General features: G+C 43.2%; 1 pseudogene; it reads left to right on the top strand.

Annotated features, from left to right (window-relative positions):
- The first annotated feature begins 883 nt into the window (after window positions 1–883).
- LOC118881520 lies at window positions 884–1,264 on the top strand (annotated as a pseudogene).
- The last annotated feature ends 8,565 nt before the right edge of the window (window positions 1,265–9,829 follow it).

The following is a 9,829-nucleotide window of genomic DNA, read 5'->3' as shown; positions in this document are numbered from 1 at the left end:
TGCTGTTGCACATGTATAAATCCAGAAATAACACATGGAATATTTGCCTTTGCAACTTGCTTTCTTTTTTTATTTTTATTTTTATTTTTTATTTTTATTGGAGTATAGTTGATTTACATTGTTGTGTTAAGTTTCAGGTGTACAGCAAGGTGAATCAGTTATACATATATCCACTCTTTTTCTTTTTTTTTTTTTTTTAGATTTTTTTCCCATTTAGGCCATTACAGAGTATTGCATAGAGTTCTCTGTGATATACAACAGGTCCTTATTAGTTATCTATTTAATATATAGTAGTGTGTGTACGTCGATCCCAATCTCCCCTTTATCCCTCCCCCACTTTCCCCCGGGTAACCATTGGATTGTTTTCTACATCTGTAACTCTATTTCTGTTTTGTAAATAAGTTCATTTGTACCGTTTTTTTAGATTCCACATATAAGCGATATCACACGATATTCGTCCTTCTCTGTCTGACTTACTTCACTCAGTGTGACAATCTCTAGGTCCATCCATGTGGCTGCAAATTTGCAGCTTGCTTTCTTACTCCACATTGTTCTTCAGGTCTTTGCATGTCAACACATAGAACCATTCATTTTAACTAAGGACGTCGTCATGCCATGGACACCTGCCATATGCACTATGATTTATCTATCCATGGTCCTGCTGATGGCACTTGTGTTGTCTCCAAATTTTCACGCCTAAAAACAGTGCTACAGCCAACATTCTCCACGCGTATACATCTCAAAGTGCACGTATGTTAGAGTTCCTCTGAAGTAGGGGCCTGTATTCTTTTAAATACTTTTCAACATCATTTTGGTGGGGGTGAGAAGAAAATACATTTCTATTAATAAAAAATGTATCTTTCCACCATCTTTCCGTGCTGCCATAATGGTGTACGTGAACGTCCTGGCTGATGCTCTCAAGAGTATCAACAATGCCAAAAAGAGAGGCAAAGGCCAAGTTCTTATTAGGCCATGCTCCAAAGTCATCGTCAGGTTTCTGTGATGATGAAGCATGGTTACAATGGTGAATTTGAAATCATCGATGATCACAGGGCTGGGAAACTTGTTGTGAACCTCACAGGCAGGCTAAATAAGTGTGGAGTGATCAGCCCCAGATTTGATGTGCAACTCAAAGATCTAGAAAAACCTGCTCCCATCCCACCAGTTTGGTTTCATTGTACTGACAACCTCAGCTGACATCATGGACCATGAAGAAGCAAGATGAAAACACACAGGAGGGAAAATCCTTGGATTCTTTTTCTAGGGCTGTTATACATACATGCAAATAAAATGCCTCAGAGGACTCTGAAAAAAAATTAATAATAAAAAAATAAAATTTAAAACGTATACAAAAACAAATGCATTTACTAGTTCATTTACCCTGGCTGAAGCCACTTGAAGGTTCTGAAACATTTGCCAACATGTTTCCCAAATTTCTGAAGACTTTGTTTTTTCTTCCCTTTTTTTGTAAAAATTTTCCCAGATGGACAGCTTCTTAGAAGACATACTTAAAGGGTTTTAAATGATGTGGGGGTTTTTTTAATCACTCATTTCATAAACAGGACTACCTTTTGCAAGCCTGATTTCAAGGTTTCAGCTGAGTGCTCTGTGGCCTTCAGGCTGGCGGGTCTCAGGCAGGTAACACCCCTGTAGTTACACCAGGTCACCTGGAGATGTACATTATCTGAGGTAGGTGGCTCCTTGGAGGTGGGGCTCACGTTTCTATTCAAGCTTTTGCACGTTGGACCAGTGTGCATGCTACCCGGTCTGTGACAAGCTTCACGGGAAAACCTGAGTTAACCAGCACCCTACTTCCTGCTGACCCCCTTCATGTGTTAGGGTCCCTTCACCAGGCTCCAGGTGTATGTGTAAACTCCACATGAGAGGTTTCTAGAGCATCAGGTCTGACACAGACCTTGAGGCCCATGGCGGTCTGTGTGTGTGTGTGTGAATGTGGGATGTGGGGCGAGGGGTGGCTGCCCAGTTCTCATCAACCCCTTTTCTGGAATTGCCTCTGATTCTCAGAACTATAGCTGGGAAGGGTGGAAGGGACTCTAAAGCCAGGCCTCACCACCTTCTCTACCAGATTCACTCACCGGGCACTCCCCATGGTCCACTCTGCCAGGACATAAACTGAGCGGAGCAGGGCTGCACAGAAAGTCGCGTCCCAGGAGACAGGGTATCTGATCCAGCAGCAGTTCCAAAATCTGCCACCAGGTGGCAGCACAGCTCCTGCTCTGGCCCTCGTCTCTCAGTGGCTTGGGGGTCCACTGGGACCCTCAGATCTTCATCCAGACCCTGTCTTGTGGTTCCTCTGCTTGTCTCAGCTGTGTGACTCACTCTGAGTCCCCCTGCCCCCATAGGAAACCCCTCCAGCTGGCTAAGATACTATAGTCAACTGAGGCACAAGGAATCCTGTGCCCCTGAGAATCTGTGTTCCATTCCATCACACTGGAGGCATAGAGTGGGACTACCAGACAGCCCTGGAAAACCCAGGAGGGGATGTGAGGAGGCTCGGGCCAATGTGCAGCAGAGAGAGGGCTTCCAGAACCCAATAAAGTAGCCCTGGTCCCTGTCCCAGCTTCTGTCCCTTCCTTCACCTGTGGCCATAAGACCCTGAACCAAGGGTGAGTGGTCTGTGGCCACAGGCCAAGCCTGGCCTTCTCTGCCCACCATTCCAGGCAGTGCTGAGCTCACTGGCCTCAGCCCCTTACACGATATGCCTCAGCAAAGGGGGGCCCCATGCGAGGCCCCAGATCTCTGGACCAGCACAGGTCCATCTGATGTCCCCCAAGATGCTGTCTCTAGCCTGGATACTGACCCTTAGTACCCTGATCCCTGGTCAAGGCAGAGCAGCCTATATGGAAGGGTGAGCAAGGACAAGCCATGACCCTGGAGCCCCTGCCTAAAGCCTGAGGTCTGAAGCCTGAGGCCCGAAGCCTGAGGTCTGGCAGGTTTCCAGCTCCACACTCACAGCTTCCAGGACAATCTGTTCATTCCACACATGGCAATTGTAATTGCATGATATGTGTGTTTGTGTGACCTTTGAATGTCCCACTACCCTCCTAATCTGTAAGTCCCATAAAAGAAGGGGCCAAGTTCACCCCAGTAATCACTGCACTGAGCACAGCGCCTGGCACAGAGTAGGTGCTCAGAAAAAGACTGTGGAATAAGTAAAAGAATAAATGGATATCTTCCCAGAGAGAATGCGAAACACCTGTAAATTGTTTTACAATTGTTAAGGCATGTCCCACAGGGATCTCATTTCATTCTCCCCATCAACCCACAGAGTAGATACTATTATTATCCCACATCACAGTGTATTCCTTTCCTATCACTGTAGTAATAAATTACTATGAACTTAGTGGCTAAAACAACACAGTTTTATGGTCTTACAGTTCTGGAGATCAGAAGTCCAACACAAGTCCCATGGGCTAAAATCAAGATGTCTGCAGGGCTGCATTCCTTCTGGAGGCCCTGGAGGGAATCCATTTCCTTGCCTTTTCCAGCTTCTAGAAGCTGCCTGCATTCCTTGGCTCATGGCCCACTTGCTCCATCTTCAAAGTGGACAATGTCCCATCACTCTGACTGAAGCCAGGAAGAGTTCTCTGCCTTTAAGGACTCTTGTGATTAGATTGGGACCACCCGGATAATCCAGAATAATCTCCCCGTCTCAAGGTCTATAACCTTAATCATGTCTGCCAAGTCCTTTATTCAATGTGAGGTAACATATTCACAGATTCCAGAGATTAGAGCATCTAATCTCTCTCTCTCTTTTTTTTTTTTTTTTTTCGTGGGATTAAGTATTATCCAGCCTAGCACATACAGATTCAAAATCAGAGATGAATTGACCTCCCCATCCCAGCGTGTGACTAATGAAGTGGGTTCAAACCCAAGTCTTTGGGGCTATAGAATCTGAGTTCTTTCTCCCCTTGTTGCCAATGCAAATACCCAGGGTCTCTGGACCACTTTTTAGGAGGCAGAAAGGCAGGACACACCAGCCCAGTGCCCTTAATAGTAAATACAGACTTTTATTTATATATTTTTTTTAAAGTGCTTGTCTAGACAGTGGGAGAATGTGGGAAAACGTTCTCTTTATTTCCCTTTATTGTCTTTGTTTTAACATAAATACAGTTGATCCTTGAACAAGGTGGGTCCAACAGAGTTGAAAATCCTCAAGTAACTTTGTAATAATTGACCCTCAGTAGCCGCAGTTCCACATCTGGGGATTCAACCAACCTCCAATCAGGTAGTATGTTATTTAGTGGAAGAAATCCGCGTGTAAGTGGACCCGCGCAGTTCAAACCTGTGTTGTTCAAGGGTCAACTGTGAATCATTTTCAACCAGAGGGAGAAAGGATTAACGCACCTGATTGGCTGGAGTAGGGGAGTGCGTCTGACATTCCCGTCTCTGGACTTAATGCTGCTCCTCTCTGCAATTATACAAATGGCCAGCAGATGGCGTGCCAGGCTCACAGCAGGCTTCTCACCCCCTGGACCACCCCTTTTCTGGGGGTGCAAAGGTGGCAGGTGTGGAAGAGGTCTTCCCCTTCTCTTCTCCAAAACCGGTGCTAAGAGGAAGTGCCCAGAGGGGTCCCAGCAGGTCAAGTCAAGGGTACAAAATCCAGGGACTCACACAGCTTCAGGGCAGCCAGTATGGGGACCTGTGCTACCTCCTGCCCCATCCTCTGAGGCAGGTGCAGGGACCAGAATTCAAGCCTGTGAGTTGAATCAGAGGGTCAGTCTTGGCTTCAGGGCAGCAGAAAGGAGGAGCAGCTAGTTTACAGGACACTTAAGATGGTCAGGCACCTTACATACTTTTATACACATGTATTATTTCATCTCATCTTTCCTGTGGCCCTATAGGGGACCTGGCATTAAAAATAGTGACTTGTGGGGGGGGGGATGAATTGGGAGATTGGGATTGACATATATACACTACTATGTATCTCAGTAGATAATTAATGAGACCCTACCGTATAGCACAGGGGACTCTACTCAGTGCTCTGTGGTGACCTAAATGGGAAGGAAATCTAAAAAAGAGGGGATATACATATACGTATACATATAACTGATTCACTTTGCTGTACAGCAGAAACTAACACAACATTGTAAAACAAATATACTCCAGTAAAAAAAATTTTTTTTAATGGTGACTTGCTGGGGAGATAGTAGCAATGCCAATCTCTCCAAATTCCAAAAAAATATAAGCAGGGCAAATTAGCAAAAGCAAAACCCAAGGACAACATTTGTTTCACAGTTAGATGGCAAAGGTATCCCCATGAACACCAAAATAATATGAGTGGAGGAGCTCAACCCCCAGTAGCCACCTGTATGTTATCAGATGCCCTGGGGTTTCCCCCACCCTCACCCCCAGGCTGCTCCTAGCTTGGCCTCCAGCCTTTGGCATCCCATCTGTTGCCAGCAGAGGGAAGCAAGGGGCTGTCTGAGGGGGAAGAAAACCCCCAAATAGCCAGCAGGTATTCAGTGGAAAGCATGGAGGGACAACTCGAGAAGACTGACTGAATCTGGTAGGGGTTTTGCCCACTCCCATAGTAAGCGAGGGCAAGAATCCTCAGGAAGGACTACAAACTCTCAAAGATGTTTGGTTCCCTTACAGGACAAGGTCCCACACTGCAGAGGAAATGCTCTGGAGTGGGATCAAAACGGAGGAGGACTGATTAAGACAATGGAGAGGAAGGAAGAAGATCCAGATCAAAGTGGCGGGAGGAGATGGAGTCGGGAGATCTCAGAAAGCAGGCCACCAAGTCTGTGTGCACCACATGCAGACAAGAGGAGGGGGAGCTCTTGAGGTTAGAAATGCATCCCAAACATCACCTTCAAGTTCCGGAAAACTAATTTCACATAAAAATGAGCAACAGAGAAGTCTGGATGTCAAATCCCATACATAGTTAATTTAAGCAACAGGAGATTCAGGAGCCAAATAGCATCCCTAGAAATGGGATAAAGCATGCCAGCAAGACATTTCTTCAGGACAGATCAAAACCATAGCCTTCTATTTCAAAATGACCTTAAAGACATTTTTTAAGTATGCAAGATGTGAAAGAACAACATAAACTACAATTAGAGAAACTTAATTAGAAAACAGAACTCAGGAAAGAATTAGAAGTACAAGGGAAAGAAATCATTTTAGAAATGAAGGCTAAAATAGAAGAAACACAAGAGCTAATTAACCCAACCTTAAGATATGCCTTAAGAGAAAAAGTTGAAAAGGAAGAAATAGTATAAATCAACAAGAAATGAAGACAGAGGTTTTTTTTAATATTCTAGAGAAAATGACAAATATTGTAATTAGGCAAAGATGTTTCAACATACAAGTAATAAAAGTCCCTGAAGAAGAAAACCAAAGCAAGAGAACAAATACTAAAAACTATTAATCAAGAAAACTTACCGAAATTTTTAAAAATTAAAATTACAAATTGAAGGAGCACACTGCATACCTGAAAATATCAGCCCAGAATAATCAGACATATTCAAGACATTCTAATAAAATCACTGGACTTCAAGAAAAGAGAAAAAAATCCTCCAGGCTTCTAGGTAATAATAATAATAATTGACTTATAAAGAAAAATAAATTAGATTACTATCAGGCTTTTCAAGAATAATGCTTTATGCTAGAAGAAAAAGAAGTCACATACTTACGATATTCAAGAAAGGAAAATGTAAGTTAATAATTGTATGTCCAGCAAAAGTGATTTGTAAGTAAAATGGACTCAGACAAATAATGATTAACGTAAAAGAACTCAGGGAATATTGCTCCCATGAGCCTTTCCTGAAGAATCTGCCAGAGAACAGGTTTCAGACAACCAAAATGACTAGAAAGACAGGAAAAAAGGACTGGTAGTGAACATTAAATATATAGTTACTGGAACAACTAAGACTCAATGGGAATTGAAAAGAGATGGTACCGCGTGTAATGTCTATGTTCTCTGACAATGTATCTACAAGACCACTATTAAAATATGGAGAATGGGAAGAGCATATACCAAGAAAAAAAAATGTTTTTAACTGTTTCCAATAATTATGTTGGTGGTGGTATTCCTGTCAATTTTGAGACTGCTGTGTGTGTAATGTGGGATAAAGCATAAGTAATTATGGAATATTCTAATTCTACCATCCACTATAGCCTTGCAAATGTGATTCTCAGCATGGAAGAAAGAAGAGATGTAATACAGAAGCGATTAAGTAAAAATCCTAAATGTGAATTGGAAGTATCAGTTTGAACACAGGGTTCTGTCCTCTGGGATTTTGGCTAAGGAGTGTGCATGATAAAATATATTTCTTTGTAATCAAACTAGTAGCAATGTGTATCCCTAGCACCTGGATAGTGGTCATGAAATACGATTTCCCTTTTCTTTCTTTTTTTAATTTTAAATAAAAGGCCTTCTTGGAGAAAGAAGATGCCAGGTCTGGAGCAGAGAATGTAGTAGATGAATCTGGTGCATCTTGTCATACAGAAAGACGGAACCTCTCAGGGACAACTAGGGTTGTATCGAAAAGACTCAAGAGCCAGCTTGAAGAAGCTCTCCCTTGCATGGGACGATGGAACAGGACAAGTTGAGCTTCAAAAAAAATGATACTTGTAAATGATTGTAACCCATCAAATATGCTAAAATCTAAGCGTTCATAATGACATTGAAAAGGAATTAATTGGTCCTCTCCTTCCGAGGATGATAAAGAACCAATTCAGTCTTGAAAACTGATGAATAATGGGAAAGAAGCAAGCATGTGTCCTGCCTTTCCTATATGACCTGTATCACTGAGCAACAAAGAGTAAATGAAAGGAAGCATCCCTTTCTAAAAGTCTCTTTCCAAATGATAAATGAAAAAGAAAGATTGGGATTGGAATGTTGCCACGTGCAACCCCAATGAATTCAGGGACTAACTAAGACCATCGACAGACAGCTGCTAAGACAGAAAGAGAGAACACCCAACATTGTGTGCCGCCAGAGGAAAGCACACAAGCCCCCCGAGGAGCTAGCCAAAGGGATTGAACCCAGGTCTGATCAAGCCTCTGGATCCAGCTGCCAGCTTCCAGGAAGCACAGAGGACCCAGGAACACACTGAACGGTACTGTTCGGATAAAGTCAGCAAAATCCAGACTGTGGGAAACTCTACAAGGCAAACGGTGTTCCTTCAACAAATAGCTTGTAAGGAAAAGAAAGGGTCCAGGAACATCTCTAGATTAAAGGAGACTCTGAGGATGTATCTTTTTGTTTTTTAAGAGGCAAGTCTAACAATGATATCTAGGGATACACACTTAAGTGCTAAAGTGTTGCAAGAAAATGATTACTGTAAAAGTCGTTCGTTGCAGGGGGGTGAGAGGGCTTAGATTGGAAAGAGGCACCTGGAGAGAGTTGTGGGAGAGGAGTGCTTGCAACGTTCTATTTATTAACTTGGGAAGTAGTTACAAAGATATTTACCATAAGATGACTCATTAAGTCATATATTTATTTTGTGTGGTTTCTGTATCTGTGTTTACTTTACAATAAAGGGTTTAAAAAAAAAAAAGGCTGAAATGAATGAATGAATGAACCACCCTAGGAGGTCTCCCTGTTCTCTTTTGATGGATGACAAAGGGACAACTCAGAGAGGAGCACAAGTTTGCCCAAAGCCACACAGCTGCTAAGCCGCCCAGCTGGGATGAAAACCCAAGTGAGATTCATCTGTTCTTTTGAAAAACAGTTGCTGACACCTGCTGAGTTGGTTGCTGGGCAAACAGCTGAGTTAAAACAGTCTGGCTTCAGATCCACCTGCCCTGCATGGGAGTAATGCAGGGGGTGTGTGTAAGGGACACACGTGGGTCTTGGTACCCAGCTGGGTGTGGTCACAGCACACCCCAGGGCCCCTCCCTTGTGCAGGGCCCACGTGGTGCTCTCAGAAACTGTCCACGCAGCTTTTCTCACCCCAGACTCTGGACATAGAAATGCATTTGATCTCACCTGACCATCTGATGAAGTTTCGCTTCTGTTTCTCAACACCTCCCGGAGTGTTCTGTCCCCTGGAGAAGAGAGAGGGTCTGGGAAAGGGTCCTGGCCTAAAACTAAGAGGCCAGCTTGCACCCCTCCCTGCTACTCCACCTGGGAGGACGCCAGTGAGTTGGGGCAAATGGGGAGAAGATGGAACTGTGCCGTCAGCTCTGCAGGCTAGAGCCCCTCCCTTATCTGCCTTGGTATCTGTCACCCCAGCACTTGACACTCAGTCTTGTAGAAAGCAGGGGCACGATACATGTTTGTTGAATGAATAAATGAATGAATTTGTTATATCGCTTTTGATCTATTTTACACAGAGTCTAAGGCTCAATCAATGTTTTTAAACTATATCATCCTAGGGACTTCCCTGGTGGTCCAGCAGTTAAGACTCCACACTTACACTGCAGGGGGCACAGGTTTGATCCCTGGTCCAGGAACTAAGATCTCACGCGCCATGCGGCACGGCCAAAAAGAAATTTTTTTTAATAATATTATCCTTAGACCCACAGACATAGAGGACAAACTTACGGTTACCAGGGAGGAAAGGGAGGGATAGATTAGGAGTTTGGGATTGACATAAACACACTGCTATGTATAAAATAGATAACCAATAAAGACCTACTGTATAGCACAGGGAACACTACTCAGTGTTTTGTAATAGCCTATAAGGGAAAAGAATCTGAAAATATACATATATATGTATATATATATGACTGAATCACTTTGCTGTACACCTGAAACTATCACAACATTGTAAATCAACTATACTTCAATTAAAAATATATATATATGTGTATGTCATCTTTCACTCTAAAATGGGAGTTATGATAATGCCCA

This window comes from Balaenoptera musculus, chromosome 15, assembly GCF_009873245.2.
Source record: "Balaenoptera musculus isolate JJ_BM4_2016_0621 chromosome 15, mBalMus1.pri.v3, whole genome shotgun sequence".
NCBI classification, from domain to species: domain Eukaryota; kingdom Metazoa; phylum Chordata; class Mammalia; order Artiodactyla; family Balaenopteridae; genus Balaenoptera; species Balaenoptera musculus.
This window is presented reverse-complemented; position numbering and strand designations above follow the sequence as displayed.